This window comes from Mus caroli, unplaced genomic scaffold, assembly GCF_978045245.1.
Source record: "Mus caroli unplaced genomic scaffold, Mus_caroli_1 scaffold_8, whole genome shotgun sequence".
NCBI lineage: Eukaryota > Metazoa > Chordata > Mammalia > Rodentia > Muridae > Mus > Mus caroli.
Window position 1 is genome coordinate 85,973,242 of NW_028227263.1, and position 21,479 is coordinate 85,994,720.

Here is a 21,479-nt window from a genome sequence, read left to right on the forward strand (position 1 = left end):
GTACTAGTGATTGTTTACTCCTGTTATTTTTGTAGTTAGAAGTGGTATTAAATATGTATGGCTATATATTTTTTTACTTTGTTGAATATAATACTAATTTCTTACTGTTTCTTGGAAATTGTTTGCCTCCTTGTCTTGGAGTTTCCCATCTATTATCCTCTATAGTGCTGGATTTATGGAAAGTTATTATATATATTTGGTTTTGTCATGGAATATCTTGGTTTCACCAACTAAGGTAATTTATAGTTTTTTTTTTTTTTTCCTGGTTATACTAGCCTGAACTGGCATTTGTGTTCTCTTGGTGTCTGGTGGACAGCTGGCTGGGACCTTCTGAGTTTTAACCCTCTATTGAGAAACCTGGTATAATTCTTATAGGTCTACCTTTATTGTTACTTGAGATTTTAGCCTTATTATTTTTAATATTCCTTCGTTGTTTTGTGCATTTGGTATTTTGATTATTATGTGACTAGAGGAATTTCTATCCTGGTCCATTCTTATTTGGAGTTCTGTAGGCTTCTTATATGTTTATGGTCATCTCTTTCTTTAGGCTAAAAAAGTTTTCTTCTATAATTTCATTGAGAATGTTTAGTGGCCCTTTGGGTTAGGAAACTTCACTCTCTTATATTACTATTATCCTTAGATTTGGTCTTTTCATTGTGTCTTACATTTCCTCTATATGGTAGGCAGGACCTTTTTGCATTTTCTCAGACTGTTGTGTCAATGTTTTCTAAAGTACATATTTGCCTGAGATTTTCTATTTTCTCTTGGTATTCTGGTGGTTATTATTGCATCTATTACTCGGTTCTCTTTCCTTGGTTTTATATCTCCAGAGTTGTCTCCCTTTGTGATTTCTTTATTGTTTCTATTTTCATTTTAAGATCCTGTGTTCTCCTGTATTTCTTTATGGGAGTTATTTTTGTCCTTCTTAAAGTCCCCTTTCACCATCATGAGATGTGATTTTGAATCAGAATCTAGCTTTTCAGGTATGTTGTGGTATCTAAGCTTGCTGTGTTGGGAGAACTAGGTTCTGATGATGCCAGGTAGAGTTGGTTTCTTTTGCTTATTTTCTTGTGCCTGCTGTTTTACCATCTGTTTATCTCTGATGTTAGCTGGTTTTCTCATCTCTGACTGGAGCTTGTCTCTTTGTGAGTGTGTGAGCATGTGGTTTAAATTGTGTCATTACTCCTTTGATCTTTGGTTTCTTAGCACTCCTAAGAGAACTGTTCTTTTTGTGCAGGACTGTATTAGGTCCTTGATTGGTTTGGATATTTGTTGCACAGGGTCAGACCACTGGCACAGATAGAATGAGTCTGATTTTGGCTTGGGATGCTCTTCGATGCCTGTGTCCTGTGGGTTACAAGTATATAGTTCATGGGCCCAATTTTTGTTAGAAGTTCTGGTCATACATGTCAATGTTGGTGTGTTAGAACTCCTGGGAGACCTGCTTTCTCTGACTAATCAAATTTTTTAAACTGTTTTTTGTACTTGATATATTCTTCATTTACATTTAAAATGCTATTCCCTTAAGTCCCCTATACCCTCTTCAGCCCTGCTCTCTAACCAACCCACTTCCACTTCCTGTCCCTGTACTGTGGCATATAATCGTCCCAAGACGAAAGGCCTCTCCACCCATTGATGTTCAACTAGGCCATCTTGATATAAGAGTCTGAGGAATTTTCATTCTGTTTAGGAAAACCCCCACCATGCCAATGAGTTCAAGGCTCTTCCCCACTTTCTCTTTTATTTGATGTAGTGTATGTGGTTTTATATTGTTGTCCTTAATCTATGTGAACTTGAGCATTCTTCAAGTTGACAAATAGTGATCCATTTTAAATTTTTTACACACAGACTTCTAGTTAAGGAAGCAACTTTTAATGAAGATGCTTTTTTTTCCATTGTGTATTTTTGGTTCCATAAATGTTTGAGTTTACATCTGGGTCTTTTTTTCTATTCCATTGATTTACCTGTCTTTCTCTATACCAATTCCATGCAGTTTTTGTTTGTTTGTTTGTTTGTTTGTTTTCCCCTGTTAATTTGCAATAACATTTTAGTTTAGGGAGGGTAATTTCCCCCAAAGTTATTTTAATTTTAAGAATTATTTTCCATATCCAGGTATTTTGTTTCTTTTTCCATATGACAAACAGAGGAATGGATACAGATAATGTGGTACATTTAGACAATGGAGTACTAATCAGCTATTTAAAAGAAGGAATTTATGAAAGTCTTGGCAAATGGATGGACCTGAAGGGCATCATCCTGAGTGAGGTAATCCAATCACAAAGGAAATCACACAATATGTACACACTGATAAGTGGATATTAGCCCAGAAACTTAGAATACCTAAAATATAAGATACAATATGCTAAACACATGAAACTCAAGAAGAACGAAGATCAAAGTGTGGACACTTTGCCCATTCTTATAATTGGGAACAAAACACCCATGGAAGGAGTTACAGAGACACAGTTTGGAGCTGAGATGAAAATGATGGACCATATAGAGACTGCCATATCCGGGGACCCATCCCATAATCAGCCTCCAAACGCTTACACCATTGCATACACTAGCAAGATTTTGCTGAAAGGACCCAGATATAGCTGTCTCTTGTGAGACTATGCCAGGGCCTAACAAACACAGAAGTGTATGCTCACAGTTAGCTATTGGATGAATCACAGGGCCCCCAATGGAGGTGCTAGAGAAAGTACCCAAGGAGCTAAAGGGATCTGCAACTCTATAGGTGGAACAATAATATGCACTACCCAGTACCCCCCAGAGCTCATGTCTCTAGCTGCATATGTAGCAGAAGATGGCCTAGTGAGCTATCAGTAGAAAGAGAGGCACATTGGTCGTGCAAACTTTATCTGCCTCAGTAGAGGGGAACACCAGCGCCATGAAGTGGGAGTGGATGGGTGGGGGAGTGGGCAGGGGAGTGGGTGGGGGACTTTTGGGAGAGCATTGGAAATATAAATGAAATAAATACCTAATAAAAAAAAGAAAAAAAAAGAATTGCTCTTTCCATGTGTGTGAAGAATTGTATTGGAAATGTAATGGGAATTGCATTGAATCTGTAGATTGCTTTTGCTATCATGGCCATTAATACTAAGTGCATGCTATCCATCCATGAGCATTGGATTTTCAGTGGTCTTTTTTAATCTTTTCCTTAAGAGACTTGCAGTTCTTGTAATAGAGATTTTTCACTCGTTTTGATATAGTTGACCAAAGATATTTCATATTATTGTGACTATTGTAAATAGTGTTGTTTGCTTAATTTCTTTTTCATCCCATTTTTCTTTTTTTTAAGAATTATTAAAAACCGGCCTGAGTAGGGCCACAGGCCTCATCCGGCCGGATCAGCACAGGGGAAGCTTGAGCGCAGGGTCACCTGACACCTGCCAGCTACCCACGACCCCCGCCACAGGATTTTGGGACTGCTGGTGAGTGGAACACAGCTTCTGCTCCAGTCCAATCACGCGGGACCTGAGACTGCTCTGGTTGGGGAGAGAGAAATCCGGCCTACATAGGGACACAAGCCTCTTCCGGTCAGAAAAGCATCGGGGCAGCTAGGGCGCAGGGTCAGCTGACACTCGCCAGCTACCCACAACACCCGCCACAGGATCTTAAGACTTCTGGTGAGTGGAACACAGCTTCTGCTCCAATCCAATTGTGCGTGGGACCTGAGACTGCATTAGTTAGGGAAGCAAAAACCGGCCTGAGTAGGGCCACAGGCCTCATCTGGCCGGATCAGCACAGGGGAAGCTTGAGCGCAGGGTCGCCTGACACCCGCCAGCTACCCACGACCCCCGCCACAGGATTTTGAGACTGCTGGTGAGTGGAACACAGCTTCTGCTCCAGTCCAATCATGCGGGACCTGAGACTGCTTTGGTTGGGGAGGCAGAAATCCGGTGTAAGGAGCCGTCCTCATATTCGCCATTATTAGATGGCACTGACACCTGTGTTCTAAGTAGTAAACAAACCATCTGCACATGCGCTGGGGTAGTTTCCCACCCCATGTGCTCTGCCTTTCCCGTGACGACAACTCTGGCTGATGGGCTGCAGCCAATCAGGGAGTGACACGTCCGAGGCGGAGGACAGTCCTCCATAAAAGGGAGGGGGCTCCGCCATCTCTCTCTCTCTCTCTGGCTCTCTCTCTGGCTCTCTTCTCCACTGGCTCCTGATGGGGTAAGCAATAAAGCTTGTGCCACAGAAGATTCCGGTTGCCCTGAGTGTGTTCTTACCAGGGGGAACAAAAGCAGCGGGCAATAATCCGGCCTACGTAGGGCCACAAGCCTCTTCCGGTCAGAAAAGCACCGGGGCAGCTAGGAAGCAGGGTCGGCTGACACTCGCCAGCTACCCACAACACCTGCCACTGAATCTTAAGACTTCTGGTGAGTGGAACACAGCTTCTGCTCCAATCCAATTGCATGCGGGACCAGAGACTGCATTAGTTAGGGAAGCAGAAACCGGCCTGAGTAGGACCACAGGCCTCTTCCGGCTGGACCAGCACCGGGATACTGCCAGCTTCCCACGACCCCCGCCGCAGGATTTTGAGACTGCTGGTGAGTGGAACACAGCTTCTGCTCCAATCTTTAAACAGTGACAACGATAACAACTAACCCCAGAGATTACCAGATGGCGAAAGGTAAACGTAATAATCTTACTAACAGAAACCAAGACCACTCACCATCATCAGAACCCAGCACCCCCACTACGCCCAGTCCAGGGCACCCCAACACACCGGAAAAGCTAGACACGGATCTAAAAGCATATCTCATGATGATGGTAGAGGACATCAAGAAGGACTTTAATAACTCACTTAAAGAATTACAGGAGAACATGGCTAAAGAGTTACAAGTCCTTAAAGAAAAACAGGATAACACAATCAAACAGGTAGAAGTCCTTAAAGAAAAACAGGAAAACACATCCAAACAGATGATGGAAATGAACAAAACCATACTAGACCAAAAAAGGGAAGTAGACACAATAAAGAAAACCCAAAATGAGGCAACACTGGAGATAGAAAACCTAGGAAAGAAATCTGGAAACATAGATACGCGAGCATCAGCAACAGAATACAAGAGATGGAAGAGAGAATCTCAGGTGCAGAAGATTCCATAGAGAACATCGGCACAACAATCAAGGAAAATGGAAAATGCAAAAAGATCCTAACTCAAAACATCCAAGAAATATAGGACACAATGAGAAGACCAAACCTACGGATAATAGGAGTGGATGAGAATGAAGATTTTCAACTCAAAGGACCAGCAAACATCTTCAACAAAATTATAGAAGAAAACTTCCCAAATCTAAAGAAAGAGATGCCCATGAACATACAAGAAGCCTACAGAACTCCAGATAGACTGGACCAGAAAAGAAATACCTCCCGACACATAATAATCAGAACAACAGATGCTCTAAATAAAGATAGAATACTAAAAGCAGTAAGAGAAAAAGGCCAAGTAACATATAAAGGCAAGACTATCAGAATTACACCAGATTTTTCACCAGAGACTATGAAATCCAGAAGATCCTGGACGGATGTTATAAAGACACTAAAAGAACACAAATTCCAGCCCAGGCTACTATACCCAGCCAAATTCTCAATTAACATAGATGGAGAAACCAAAGTATTCCACGACAAAACCAAATTCACACATTATCTCTCCACGAATCCAGCCCTTCAAAGGATAATAACAGAAAAAAACCAATACAAGGACAGGAACCACGCCCTAGAAACAACAAGAAGGTAATCCCTCAACAAACCTAAAAGAAGACAGCCACAAGAACAGAATGCCAACTTTAACAACAAAAATAACAGGAAACAACAATTACTTTTCCTTAATATCTCTTAATATCAATGGACTCAACTCCCCAATAAAAAGACATAGACTAACAAACTGGCTACACAAACAAGACGCAACATTTTGCTGCTTACAGGAAACTCATCTCAGAGAAAAAGATAGACACTACCTCAGAATGAAAGGCTGGAAAACAATTTTCCAAGCAAATGGTATGAAGAAACAAGCTGGAGTAGACATTCTAATATCTGATAAGATTGACTTCCAACCCAAAGTCATTAAAAAAGACAGGGAGGGACACTTCATACTCATCAAAGGTAAAATCCTCCAAGAGGAACTATCAATCCTGAATATCTATGCTCCAAATACAAAGGCAGCCACATTCATTAAAGAAACTTTAGTAAATCTCAAAGCACACATTGCACCTCATACAATAATAGTGGGAGACTTCAACACACCACTTTCACCAATGGACAGATCATGGAAACAGAAACTAAACAGGGACACAGAGAAACTAAGAGAAATTATGAATCAAATGGATCTGGCAGATATCTACAGAACATTCTATCCTAAAACAAAAGGATATACCTTCTTCTCAGCACCTCATGGCACCTTCTCCAAAATTGACCACATAATTGGTCACAAAACAGGCCTCAACAGATACAAAAATATTGAAATTGTCCCATGCATCCTATCAGATCACCATTGACTAAAGCTGATCTTCAATAACAAAATAAATAATAGAAAGCCAACCTTCACGTGGAAACTGAACAACACTCTTCTCAATGATACCTTGGTCAAGGAAGGAATAAAGAAAGATATTAAGGACTTTTTAGAGTTCAATGAAAATGAAGCCACAACATACCCAAACTTATGGGATGCAAAGAAAGCATTTCTAAGAGGAAAACTCATAGCTCTGAGTGCCTCCAAAAGGAAACTAGAGAGAGCTCACATTAGCAGCTTGACAACACACCTAAAAGCACTAGAACAAAAGGAAGCAAATTCACCCAAGAGGAGTAGACAGCAGGAAATAATCAAACTCAGGGGTGAAATCAACCAAGTGGAAACAAGAAAAACTATTCAAAGAATCAACCAATCAAGGAGCTGGTCCTTTGAGAAAATCAACAAGATAGATAAACCCTTAGCCAGACTCACTAGAGGGCACAGGGAAAGCATCCTAATTAACAAAATCAGAAATGAAAAAGGAGACATAACAACAGATCCTGAAGACATCCAAAACACCATCAGATCCTTCTACCAAAGGCTTTACTCAACAAAACTGTAGAACCTGGATGAAATGGAGAAGTTCCTAGACAGATACCAGGTACCAAAGTTGAATCAAGATCAGGTTAATGATCTAAACAGCCCTATATCCCCCAAAGAAATAGAAGCAGTCATTAATAGTCTCCCAACTAAAAAAAGCCCAGGACCAGATGGGTTCAGTGCAGAGTTCTATCAGACCTTCAAAGAAGATCTAATCCCAGTTCTTCACAAACTATTCCACAAAATAGAAACAGTAGGTACTCTACCCAACTCATTCTATGAAGCCACAATTACTCTGATACCTAAACCACAAAAAGACCCAACAAAGATAGAAAACTTCAGACCAATATCCCTTATGAATATTGATGCAAAAATCCTCAATAAAGTTCTTGCTAACTGAATCCAAGAACACATCAAAACAATCATCCATCCTGACCAAGTAGGTTTCATCCCAGGGATGCAGGGATGGTTCAATATACGGAAATCCATCAACGTAATCCAGTATATAAACAAAGTCAAAGACAAAAACCACATGGTCATCTCGTTAGATGCGGAAAAAGCATTTGACAAGATCCAACACCCATTCATGATAAAAGTCTTGGAAAGATCAGGAATTCAAGGCCCATACCTAAACATGATAAAAGCAATCTACAGCAAACCAGTAGCCAACATCAAAGTAAATGGTGAGAAGCTTGAAGCAATCCCTCTAAAATCAGGGACTAGACAAGGCTGTCCACTTTCTCCATACCTATTCAACATTGTACTTGAAGTCCTAGCCAGAGCAATTCGACAACAAAAAAAGATCAAAGGGATACAAATTGGAAAAGATGAAGTCAAAATATCACTTTTTGCAGATGATATGATAGTATATATAAGTGACCCTAAAAATTCCACCAGAGAACTCCTAAGCCTGATAAACAGTTTCGGTGAAGTAGCTGGATATAAAATTAACTCAAACAAATCAATGGCCTTTCTCTACACAAAGAATAAACAGGCTGAGAAAGAAATTAGGGAAACAACACCCTTCTCAATAGTCACAAATAATATAAAATATCTTGGCGTGACTCTAACTAAGGAAGTGAAAGATCTGTATAATAAAAATTTCAAGTCTCTGAAGAAAGAAATTATAGAAGATCTCAGAAGATGGAAAGATCTCCCATGCTCATGGATTGGCAGGATCAACATTGTAAAAATGGCTATCTTGCCAAAAGCAATCTACAGATTCAGTGCAATCCCCATCAAAATTCCAAATCAATTCTTCAACGAATTAGAAAGTGCAATCTGCAAATTCATCTGGAATAACAAAAAACCTAGGATAGCAAAAACTCTTCTCAAGGATAAAAGAACCTCTGGTGGAATCACCATGCCGCACCTAAAGCTCTACTACAGAGCAATTGTGATAAAAACTGCATGGTACTGGTATAGTGACAGACAAATAGACCAATGGAATAGAATTGAAGACCCAGAAATGAACCCACACACCTACGGTCACTTGATCTTCGACAAGGGAGCTAAAAACATCCAGTGGAAGAAAGACAGCATTTTCAACAAATGGTGCTGGCACAACTGGTTGTTAACATGTAGAAGAATGCGAATTGATCCATTCCTATCTCCTTGTCCTAAGGTCAAGTCTAAGTGGATCAAGGAACTTCACATAAAACCAGAGACACTGAAACTTATAGAGGAGAAAGTGGGGAAAAGCCTTGAAGATGTGGGCACAGGGGAAAAATTCCTGAATAGAACAGTAATGGCTTGTGCTGTAAGATCGAGAATTGACAAGTGGGACCTCATGAAACTGCAAAGCTTCTGCAAGGCTAAAGACACCATCAATAAGACAAAAAAACCACCAACAGATTGGGAAAGGATCTTCACCTATCCTAAATCAGATAAGGGACTAATATCCAATATATATAAAGAACTCAAGAAGGTGGACTCCAGAAAGTCAAAGAACCCCATTAAAAAATGGGGCTCAGAACTGAACAAAGAATTCTCACCTGAGGAATACCGAATGGCAGAGAAACACCTGAAAAAATGTTCAACATCCTTAATCATCAGGGAAATGCAAATCAAAACAACCCTGAGATTCCACCTCACACCAGTCAGAATGGCTAAGATCAAAAATTCAGGTGACAGCAGATGCTGGCGAGGATGTGGAGAAAGAGGAACAATCCTCCATTTCTGGTGGGATTGCAAGCTTGTACAACCACTCTGGAAATCAGTCTGGCGGTTCCTCAGAAAATTGGACATAGTACTACCGGAGGATCCAGCAATACTTCTCCTGGGCCTATATCCAGAAGATGTCCCAACCGGTAAAAAGGACACATGCTCCACTATGTTCATAGCAGCCCTATTTATAATAGCCAGAAGCTGGAAAGAACCCAGATGTCCCTCAACAGAGGAATGGATACAGAAATTATGGTACATTTACACAATGGAGTACTACTCAGCTATTAAAAAGAATGAATTTATGAAATTCCTAGCCAAATGGATGGACCTGGAGGGCATCATCTTGAGTGAAGTAACACAATCACAAAAGAACTCACACAATATGTATTCACTGATAAGTGGATATTAGCCCAAAACTTAGGATACCCAAGATATAAGATACAATTTGATAAACGCATGAAACTCAAGAAGAATGAAGACCAAAGTGTGGACACTGTGCACCTTCTTAGAATTGGGAACAAAACACCTAGGGAAGGATTTACAGAGACAAAATTCGTAGCTGTGATGAAAGGATGGACCATTTAGAGACTGCCATATCCAGGGATCCATCCCATAAGCAGCTTCTAAACGCTGACACCATTGCATACACTAGCAAGGACCCAAATATAGCTGTCTCTTGTGAGACGATGCCGGGGCCTAGCAAACACAGGAGTGGATGTTCACAGTCAGCTATTGGGTGTATCACAGGGCTCCCAATGGAGAAGCTAGAGAAAGTACCCAAGGAGCTAAAGGGATCTGCAACCTTATTGTTGGAACAACATGATGTACTAACCAGAACCCCGGAGCTCTTGTCTCTAGCTACATATGTATCGAAAGATGGCCTAGTCGGCCATCAATGGAAAGAGAGGCCCATTGGACTTGCAAACTTTATATGCCCCAATATAGGGGAATGCCAGGGCCAAAAGAATGGGAATGGGTGGGTAGGGAATTGGGGGGCGCTATGGGGGACTTTTGGGATAGCATTGGAAATGTAATTGAGGAAAATATGTAATAAAAATATAAAAAAAATTAAAAAAATAAAATAAAAATAAAGGAAAGCTACTGGTTTGATTGAGTAAATTATTTTATCCAGTCTCTTTACAGAAGTTGTTTACCAGCTGTAGAATTTCTCTGGTCGATTTTTTTTTTTTTTTTGGTAGAGTTGGGGGCGTTCCTTAGGTATACTATCATATCATGTGCCAAAAGTGATACCTTGACTTCTTCTCTGCCAGTTCATATTCCCTTGATCTACTTTTGTTGTCTTATTGCTCTATCAATAATTTCTTGCTCTATATGGAACATAATGAGTAGATTGGTCATCTTTATCTTAGTGGGATTGGTTCAGGTATCTCTTCATAAAATTGTTTATTAGGAGTTGGTTTACAGTATATTGCATTTATTTTGATGTGGTATAAACCTTATATTTCTAATCTCTTCAATACTTTTAATATGAATCGGTGTTGTATTTTATCAAATGTTTTTCAACATCCAATTTGATGATAATAAGATCCTACTGAACCTATCTTGTATCGATAAGACTATGCCTACTTGTCCATGATATAAATTCTTGAGAGACACTGTCAGTCATTGTCTATGCATTTCAAAGCAAAGCAGCATGATATATTTAATATACACTGCCAAGATTTTATAATGATAACAGTGTATCTATTTTGGTCTCAGATTCACAACTATCCTATAAAAGATTATGCTAGAGGAATTTAAAATATATATCAAATGCTTTCCTCTTCCTCGTATTCCATCACAGTGACCCTTACTTTCTGTCTGACCTTCCTGGTCTCTGAGAGTGTGGCCCAGAGTAGCCATTTGCTACATATATTCCAGAGGCCTCAGTCCAGCCCGTGTATGTTATCTGAAGTTCCCAGTCGTTCTGCTTAGTTGACAATGTTGGTCTATCCATGGGGTTGCCATCTCTTTCCTGATATTTAATGATTTCCCCTAAAACTTCCTTAGGTACTAACATATAGGAGGTTATGCTTCTCTGGCCTCTGAGACTTCTTAGAAATTCCTCATTTCCTACACCTGGCACAACATTTCCATTCATTTTCCTGCTCTTCTTTCCTGTCTTTCCTTTAGCTGATCCTATCACCTCAGTCCCTCTTTCTTCTCTCTCCCTTATTATTCCCTCTGCACTTCCTTTATTCCCTCTGCCTTCTATGGCAATTTTGTTCCTCCTTCCATCTGGGACTCAAATATCCTCACGTTCATCTTCCTTTTAATTTACATTTTTTTGTGTCTCTAGTGTACATCATAGTTATTCTGCTCTTTTTGGCTAATATCTTCTAGTGGACAAAAATTACACTTAGCAAATATTATGATTTTACATGTAGTTTTAAAAGACTATACAAAAGATTCACAGATATTCACTGTATATTTGACATAGTTTACTACTGGAAGAAATATAAGAGAATGTTTATCTTAAAATTCACTTTTACTATCTTCCTAAAATTGTATAATTTTTATAATTGCATACTATATGTTGTGTCATATACCTGATTCACATATAAATAGAGCTGACTCTAATAAAACTTGTAGACACCATTAAAATTACTTCCTCAAGCATCAAACTTACATTTATTGTTTTACATCTACTTTTTGTTTACTTTAAACCTACTAAGTCCAATAAAGAGTCCTAAAAATACACATGGGTACTGTTCTTTCCATGAACATTTGAATTGCACAATCAGGAGTCGGCGGGAATTTGACACTCTCTTCTACATATAGGCACTGTAGATATTTCTAAGGATATATTAGGAACTGTACTTCCTTGATGAAACTCTTAAGTCACAAAATTTTGTTAAGTTCTTATGCAGGGTGTTTTGAATTCAATGTGCAATAGCATTGTCAAGTACAGAAGGCATTTCCTACCTCCTGTCTACATTTTCCTGATCTTGCATATTCCCTGAGTTCTTGTTCCTAAATTTATTCTCAATAACCTGATGATTGATATAGATATTTCAGTAGTTGTAGAATTGGTGAAACTTACACAGACATATAGAGTTGAGGCAGAAGTGAGCTTATTGAGATTATATTTCTGGACAGCAATTCTAAGAGAAATAAAGAGAAAGACAATGAGTATATATGTAAAGATGATCAAAGGATTAGAGAACCTAGGGACCTTTAGTCTAACCAAAATCTTACAGAATACCAATTTGCTGCCAATATATCTCAAACCAATAATGGTAAACTTTTATATTTATTATAATCCAAGGCATAGTTTTCTGTTCTTAACAATAAATTATTTCAGGTTTTATCCAGATGACTAATCATTTTAATTAAACTTCTTGGGAATTTTCTTCCAATATATTTTTAATGTTTATATGATTTATTTATTTATTTATTTACATTTCAAATATTAGCTCCTGACCGGTTTGCCTCCCTCTTTCCTTTATGAGAGTGCCTTCATACATACGCACAAATATCCTACCTCATCTCCATAGTATCCCCTACTTTGGGGCATTCAGCCTTCAGAGGATCAAGTGCCTTAATTCACATAGATGACAGATAAGGTCATCCTCTGTGATATATGCAGCTAGAACCCTGGGTCCCTCCATATGTAAGTTTTGGACAGTGGTTTAGTCCTTGGGAGCTCTGGGATCTCTGGTTGGTTGATATTTTTGTTCTTTCCGGGGGCTTGCAAACCCCTTCAGCTCCCCCAGTCCTTCCCATAACTCCTCCATTGGTGTCCCTATGCTCAGTATGATAGTTGGCTACAAACTTCTTCATCTGTATTTGTCAGGCTCTAGCAGCTCCTTACACTACCCTGCTATGTCAGGCTCCTGTCAGTAAGCCGTTCTTGGAATCAGGAATAGTGTCTCGGTTTGGTGGCTTGCTATGGGACAGATCCCAGGTAGAACATTCTCTAGAAGGTCATTCCTTCATTATCTGCCCCACTCTTTTCCCCTGTATCTCATTTAGAAAAGAGCAATTCTGGGCTAAAATTTTTGAATTTGGTTAATGTCCCATTCCCTCAACAGGGATGGATGGCATGCCTAACTTTTGAATATGGTCTCCACAGGTTCTCCTTCCCCTTTGTGTGGTACTTCAACTAATATCAATACTGTTGAGTCCTGGAAGACATTTGCTTTCCTGGTATCTGGGAATTTCTGGAGGCTATACTCAGTTACTAATGCTCCTCTGCTATAATCCTGTGGTCAATTTCCTGGCCATCTGTATATCTCTTCCCACACCTGATCCTGCCACATTTTCCCATACTGTTCATCTCTCCCTCCAACATCCCTTCTTCATTATATCTCCTGTGATTATTTTGTTCCCTCTTCACAGGTTCACCAATAGAGAAGCTACAGAATTGACTCAAGGAGCTAAAGAGGTTTGCAGCACCAGAGGAGGAAAAACAATATGAACCAATCAATATTGCGGGAACTAAAGCAACAACCAAAGAGTACACAATGGGCGTGGGGGGGCATTTCTCCAGCTGAATATGAAGGAGAGGATGGACTTGTCAGATATCAATGAGAGGAGAGACCCTTGGTCCTGTGAACCACAGGTTCTCCTTCCCCTGCAAAGTGAAGATTTGGTGGGTTGGTGAACAGGGGGAGGGCAGATGGGATAGAGGGTTTTAGGAGGGAAAACTAGGAAACGTAATATTTGAAGTTTAAATAAAGAATGTATCTAATTTTAAAAAAAGACAATGAAAAATAAAATTTGGTCTTATTTCTAGGTAACCTATATATGATCTGTGAATTAACAATCTCCCACTTCTAAAAAAATATGGTCAATATTCTGGCCCTTTGTACATCTCTTTCCACACCTGACCTAAAGTGGTGTATAATATATTTGCCAGGAAATTATAGTGGAGATAGTGTCAATAAAAATACTGTTATATCTACTAAGGAAATATGCTTTGATGCAACTTTTGTTTTAGAGTTGTAATGATCCAGTAAATACCCCATATTCTTTACTTTGTAAATAAGCCTAAAATCCTCATTTGTTCCACAGAAGAAATTTTGGTGATATTTTAAACTGGTTTTCCATTAAATGCAGTATGGCGCATGATTTATGCATTTCCCAGGAAAATTAATTTTATTCAACAGCACTCAGGCAATTTTTGTGATAATTTCGATTGCAATATTGGTTTTCCAAGAGAATTTATGATATCCTTGTGTAAGGATTGAGACAGCCCACTGAAATGTAGTTGAGCAAGGGAGTTTAATTTGATTACAAGATGTTTACATGATAGTTACTCAAATTTTAGTTAAGATTAATAATGGTAGGAGCATGACTAATTAGTACATTAGTAATTGGCACAATATCTCATGTAAGGCTGACAGGGCAGAGGATGTCTATATATTGAATCATAGTTAGGCAGTCTTTTTAAATGTTGATGCATAGCTAAATTCAGCCCTCTGAATCAAACATTTGGGAAGAAGTATCATTTGGCAGCCTAAAATAAGAGGGCTTTAACTGTTTTAAAAATGCCACTAAACAAGGTAAAAATGTATAAGTAAAGGTGTTTAATGTTTATTTTCATATCTAGGTGGGCAACTAAAGAAGAGGAAAAAGATTAGAAAAAAATACTAGAAAGATAGAGTGGGTTTACCTAATGCTGCTTATATTCTAATGCTAATTTTTAGTCCCAATGTCTGGCTGTCCCAGAGGAGAAAGTCTGTTTGTAGGTCCTTAATGATTCTGCTGCCAAGTTATTTATGGTTCATAAACTTTCCAAAAGACAATAGCTGGGCAGGACAGATGTAGTTGTTGTTTAGTTTTTGCAGGACACCGTTATCTTTTTCTTATACAAGCCATCTAGGGTGAAATAACACTGTGATTCTAGGTACATAAAGTTATCAAAATGCATTTATTATATCCTTGGTACATCACTCTATAAACCTAAATTGACATTTCTTCAGTATTAAAACAGTTTTTCAGCATTGAATTTGTAACCAGTGATTCAATAGTATTATTCCAAGCAATTAGAAGTATTCCTCATTATTTGAGCTACACAAAGCTCAGGACATCTATATTGATGATTCACCCCTACAACTTTTACAGCATTTTTTTTTTCATGAGACAAGAATGAAATCTATAAAGTAACTGAGCACCTCCTATTTTTGGAATATTAGATAGGGAAACTACTATTTGTAACCCTAATTATACCAACTATAAATTATAAAAGTTTTGCTTATATTAAGTGGGAAATGGCTAGACTAAATTCTGACACTGAATGGACAAAATGAAAGACCTTAGGCTGTTTTTACAAAACAAACAAACAAACAAACAAAAAACCTCTAAACCTCTTTAAATACATCAAAATTGCAACTCTCAAAAGTCACTATTTTCTGAGATCAACATTCCTGAGGATCGGGTTTGCAACTCCTTTCAGGAGTTCAGTATCAGATACAATGCATGTTAGATACTTACATTATAATTAAAAATATTTAAAAAGCAGTCAAAAATATGTTCATGGTTGTTGGTCACCTCAACATGAGTATCTATACTAACTTTCCAAACAGTTAGGAAGGGCTAAAACCATCCTAGACTCTGTCCATTTATTTCGTTTTAGTCTTGGTCTTAGTCTTTATTGTTGGTCCTTAAAGAAAAATGCCCAGATTTCACAAGACTTTAAAGATTTTACTTATGTATGTATAAGCCACTTCTGAGACACTTCTTTGTCTTGAAGGATATCATAAAAACTTACTGTGTTATAAACAGTATCCTTTTATTTACATAGATGAATCTGTGGTACTTGAGACACTGGTTTTCTGTTTTTTTGTTTTTTTTTTTCAGCATGTTTTAATAATCATGGAGACCATGAGATCAAGAGAACACTTTGTGGGAGTGTTGTATTATGTGTAAAACAAATATAATAAAATGTTTTAAAATATTAGTAAAAATATAATTGATGTGATTCCTATTCAGTGATTAGTATTCTTAAAACATTTAACAGACTGTCACTATACTATCACTATAATTATATTGATGACTTCATGAATACTAAACACTTTATACTGCATAAGCATTCATTTGAATATGAATTTTACAGTAAGAATTAGAGAAGAAGGAACACAGGCAAGACTGCTCTCAGGCTCTCCCTCTTGATCTTGCTTCAAAAGTTCCACAAAACTAATCACATTATTCATCTGTTATCTCATGAAAGCTCCCTAGAAAAAGATAAAATAAAATATTTGTTACTTCTTTTATTACACTCCTCTATGAGGAAGTACATATCCATTAGTCCTCACCACATATCAGGGAGTAGGCAGTGGGACAAATACCTGTACAAACTTGGAATCCATACAGACTCCCATTTAAATTATATATTGGTCCTTCAATCGCTGTTGATCAGTTATCTTCAACAAGTTTTTATAATCACAGAAAGCCTGACAAAATATACAAAACACACACAGAGAGAGAGAGAGAGAGAGAGAGAGAGAGAGAGAGAGAGAGAGAGAGGGAGAGGGAGAGGGAGAGGGAGAGGGAGAGGGAGAGGGAGAGGGAGAGGGAGAGGGAGAGGGAGAGGGAGAGGGAGAGGGAGAGAGAGAGAGAGAGAGAGAGAGAGAGAGAGAGAGAGAGAGAGAGAGAGAGAGAGAGAATGAATTATGACTAATTTTTATCAACATGAGTCAGATTTGGATTAATGGAAAACTTCCTATACCTCCTTCAGGTAACCACTTATCATTTTTGCACATGTATACTATGACAAAGTGTTTTCTATTTAATGAAAATTAAATTTTGTATCATATATATAATATGTATATTATATATATATATATCACATTTTAAGATTTGTTTTTCTTGAAATTATTGTTATATTTTCTAAAATAAAAATATATTGTTTTCTAGTGATAAGACTATGGATCCAAACCTATAAACTAATATAATGTCCTAAGGAGACACAATCTTTTTTCTAGGAAAGCTCATAGATCCCAATATGGAAACCTGAGCAGAGAAACAAGTGATGGTTGCTTGGCTAAATATTTGAGTTTTTAAAATCTGGTAATCATATTAACTACATTTCACATTTAAATTACAGAGGAGGAGGAAGCGCCTACAACAGCAGCAGCAGCAGCAGCAGCAGCAGCAGGAACTGCAGGAGCAGCGGCGGCAGCAGCAGCAGGAACAGCAGCAGCAGCAGCAGCAGCAGCAGCAGCAGCAGCAGCAGCAGCAGCAGCAGTGCCAGCAAGAGCAGCAGTGCCAGCAGTGCCAGCAACTGCAGCAGCAGCAGCAACAGCAGCAGCAACGTAGGAGGAGAAATAACAGGAGAAGCAGGAGGAGCAGGAAAAGCAAGAAGAGCAGGAGGAACAGGAAGACCAGAAACACCAGGAGAAGGAGAAGAAGAAATAATGAGTGATTGTGTCTACATTTACAGGAAGAGTTTGATATGGTAGAAATGTTGGTAAATATAATAATCAAACATGAAATCCTAATAAAATATTTGAAAGATATCAGAAAGCCTTCAAAGTCATGCAAACACCATACACAGTTTATATAATAAATTAAATTGCTAATGTACGTTCTTAGATTAATTGTTCTTTTGAAAATTATTTCAAAAATTTGCTTCTCCACATAGAAGTACGGCTGTTAGAGTCATACGGTCTATGTTAAGACTGTTTGGATTTATGGTTTCATAAGGCTTAACATGTTGATCTGTTTTTTATTTTTATTTTCTATTTTATTTTTGCATAGCTTCTTTGGAGAAATTGGTACTCAAAGAATTACTCATGTAGGTAAGAATATGTTTTGTTTTTTTTTTTTTTTTTTACATTTACAGTAGGTATGCATGACCTATACCTAGCATGGTATTTTATTCTCATTTGTATGCTTTTAAAATCTGTTATTTTGTTGTTTCAGATATCTACATTTAGTAACAGTGAGCTCAAAATTTTCTATTAGTGTTAAATCTAGTAATTAATTATCATAAGTTTAGTAGTTATTGTATTGTGTTTAAGTACTCTCTGGAAGTAAATAGCATGATAGCATGACAGAGAGAGAGAGAGAGAGAGAGAGAGAGAGAGAGAGAGAGAGAGAGAGAGAGAGAGAGAGAGAGAGAGAGAGAGAGAGTATATATATGAATTAAAGTGAAGCAGCATAGAAAAACTGAGGAAAAACCAAGGTTCTAAGTGTAGCACATCGCCTGTGGGATGTATGAAAGCTAACCACTCCTGTATTCAGGATTTCCTCACCATGCCCTAACTCTCTTAAGTAAACATTGTCAAACAACATTGAGCTTTTTATTTGGCCCATACTAACTTTTTAGTGTATAATGCATATTTCAAATTTATTTAATTATGCCAAATAGAATATTTTTTCAATCATTACTTATGTGGCTACATATATTTCCAGTTATTATTTTACTTAAGGCAATGAAAAGTAGCTTACAAGATATTTTGCAATTTGAATTTTTTTCTAAGTTTAGCATCATTTTTATGGGAACCATTTTGAAATAATTATTTTATTGTCTGAATGGGAAAAATCAATTTACACTTGTTATTTACTTCAATATATACAATATATATTGCATACATTTTATAGATATATATGTGTAAATGTATTTACATATATATAAGCTTCTTTAGAGAGATGTGTACTCAAAACTTACTCATGGAATTATGACATATATTTACATTTCATACAACTAGGGTACTAATTTCTTAATATATATATATATATATATATATATATATATATATATACACACATAGTACAGTATATTAAAAATCTTATACAAGGATGAACTCTGTATAGATAATAGTCTATACAGAGTTCATCCTTGTATAAGATCTGTTCCTGTTGTCTTAAATTTTTTAGTAAAGTTTAAATGTTAAATTATATAAGAGTTCAAAATTTTAGAGTTGACTTATTTCATAGTATGCATGTATTTGAGCATAAAGAATAGAGTTTGGGCCCTTTGAATCTTCATATGTATAAGTAAGCAAAAATTGGCATGACATAGTCTATCTCTAATCCCATCTTAGGCTACCTACTCTCTTAAGATTGCTGATCTCAGATTATAGAACAAAGTGTAAATAACCTGTGCTTTGGAGGAGTATAGTTACAATATCTAGATATATTTTTGAATTTGGAATATAGTCACATACCTTAGATCCTAATAAATTAGTGAGAACAGTTAAAGTGGTATTTTTAAAGTTTTAAAAATTGTGTTTGTGGTCATAATTAAATTATTCATTTTTTTCTGTTTAAAATTTCATCTGCATCCGGAGATTTTATAATGAAAGCATTTAAACTCAATGATTAATATTATGCCTACTATAGTCTCATTTATTGCAACCTACTTTAAAAACTCAAGTAAACTGCAAATTCAACATAGTGCTGTCAGTACTGAAGTCTTGTTTTTATAGGACTGAATTTTAAGCAAGTTTCTGCTATATGAATTAGGTTAGCACATGAAATTAAATTGATTTCCTATTTTAATAGCAGAGGAACTTACATGGGTATCAGTACAAGAGCCAGATCATCAAAAGCATTACACTTCTCACTCCATGTAAGAGCATATGTACAAATGCATAAGGAGTCTATGTCCAGGCCCTGCATTGTCCCTGATTAGTAGCCCAGGCTGTGAGTCCACAGGTTATATATTTGTTAACTCTATGGTTCTTCTTCTGGTGTCCTTTATACCTCTATATTGCTCACTTCTGTCTCCCACTCTTCCACAAGATTCCCTGCATGCTGTAGCTGTTATTTGACTGTGGGATTATGTGACAGTCTCCATCAGCAGAGAGTTGAAGCCTCTTTAAAACAATTACGTTAGTTTCTTTTCTTCCAGCATAGCAGAGTATCAGTAAAAATGTTAGGATGTCCCTTTCACGTGACATTGGTTTCAAGTTGGGGAAGTCATCAGATGGCTCTACCCTCATTCTCTGCTCTATCTTTATCCTGGCACATTGTATATGCAAGACAAATTTTGTGTTGAATGTTTTTTGTTTTGTTTTGGTTTTTGGTTTTTTGGTGTTGTTTTTTTTAATTTTGTTTTGTTGTTGCTGTTGTTGTTTGTTTTTGTTTTTGTTTTTGTTTGTGTGTGTGTGAATTGTTGCAACTCTAAAATTCTTGCCTTGCTATAGGAGGTGGCCAATTCAGTCTCTTTATGCTTCTCTGTTAGGATACTCAGCTACAGTCACTGCACTATACTCCCTGTATCCTCTGCTATTCTATGCCTCCAGCTAGTCACCAGATGCCCCTCCACCTATTTCTATTGTTATTCCCAGCCCTCTCCTGCCTCCCCTCATCCCAAACATTCTCACGATCGATAGTCTCCTTACCACCTCCTAATCTATGCTGTTCTATCTCTATATAAACCTCTAATGTCTAGTTATTAGTGAAGTCTGTGAATCCTACCTTTGGACTTCCATATTGTCCAGTTTTGTTGAGTCTGTGGATTGTACCATATTTCTCCTGCATTTTACTGCAAAGAATAAATGTGTACATACCATACAGCTCTCAGTTACCCCACTCACACTTTTACTCTCAGTTTCTATACATGTCCCTAAAAAATCATGACTTTGTCTTTAATAGATGAATATTATTCCATTGTGTAGATATACTATATTTTCTTTATCTATTCTTCTGTTGAGGAACAACTAGATTATATCCAGTTTCTTGCTGCTACGAATAAATGTTGTATGAATGTAGGTGACAAGTGTTCCTGTGGCATATTGTGGCATCTTTTAGGTATATGCTCAGGAGTGGTATAGTTGGGTCTTGGGTAGAAATAGTTCCAATTTCCTGAGGGACATTAAACTTGAATATGTTACATTTACTATAGTGATGGTTTTAATGCATATTATATATGTCTGATACAGAGTTTCACTGTGCTGTCATCTGAGAAATCAAGTTCATTACTGAACCCATGCTTCATCTCAGCTGCATGAGAAGATCACTACAGATGCAGATCACCACACTTAGCTAGTGGTATTGTAACAACTATTCATTAATGAATTTCACTTTTATTTACTTGTGTACAATTTAATCAAAATTTTATATTTTCTCACATACTCCAGGTTTGCTTAAATCACATGAAGATCAGACCTTATTTTATTATTAGCCATGTTATTTTAATTGCAAAAGAAATTTTAACACTGAAATATAGCTTATAATATTTTATTTTCATTATTTAAATCAGTATTGTTATTCAAATATTCAATTTATAATATACCACTCCCCCAAGTTCTTCAGGGCATCTCCCATTTTTACCCTAATTTAAGCTCTTTGGCAAAAAAATAC

The 21,479-nt window shown here is 37.4% G+C and overlaps 2 protein-coding genes across 4 annotated transcripts in view; both read left to right on the top strand.

The window, feature by feature from the left end:
* LOC115031487 (uncharacterized) overlaps nt 1-17,338 on the top strand; it is a 173,262-nt gene extending 155,924 nt beyond the window's left edge. Inside the window, exon 13 of the mRNA XM_085841682.1 lies at nt 17,275-17,338. The gene's annotated coding sequence lies outside the window, so the exon portion shown is untranslated. The remainder of the gene's footprint in view (nt 1-17,274) is intronic.
* Nucleotides 17,338-21,479, top strand: part of LOC115031564 (uncharacterized) — a 199,217-nt gene continuing 195,075 nt past the window's right edge. For 2 of the 3 annotated variants that reach the window (XM_085841685.1, XM_085841686.1), the window contains exons 1-3: nt 17,338-17,637; nt 17,928-17,968; nt 21,059-21,167. The gene's annotated coding sequence lies outside the window, so the exon portion shown is untranslated. The remainder of the gene's footprint in view (nt 17,638-17,927; nt 17,969-21,058; nt 21,168-21,479) is intronic. The other variant, XM_085841687.1, reaches the window with a different exon arrangement.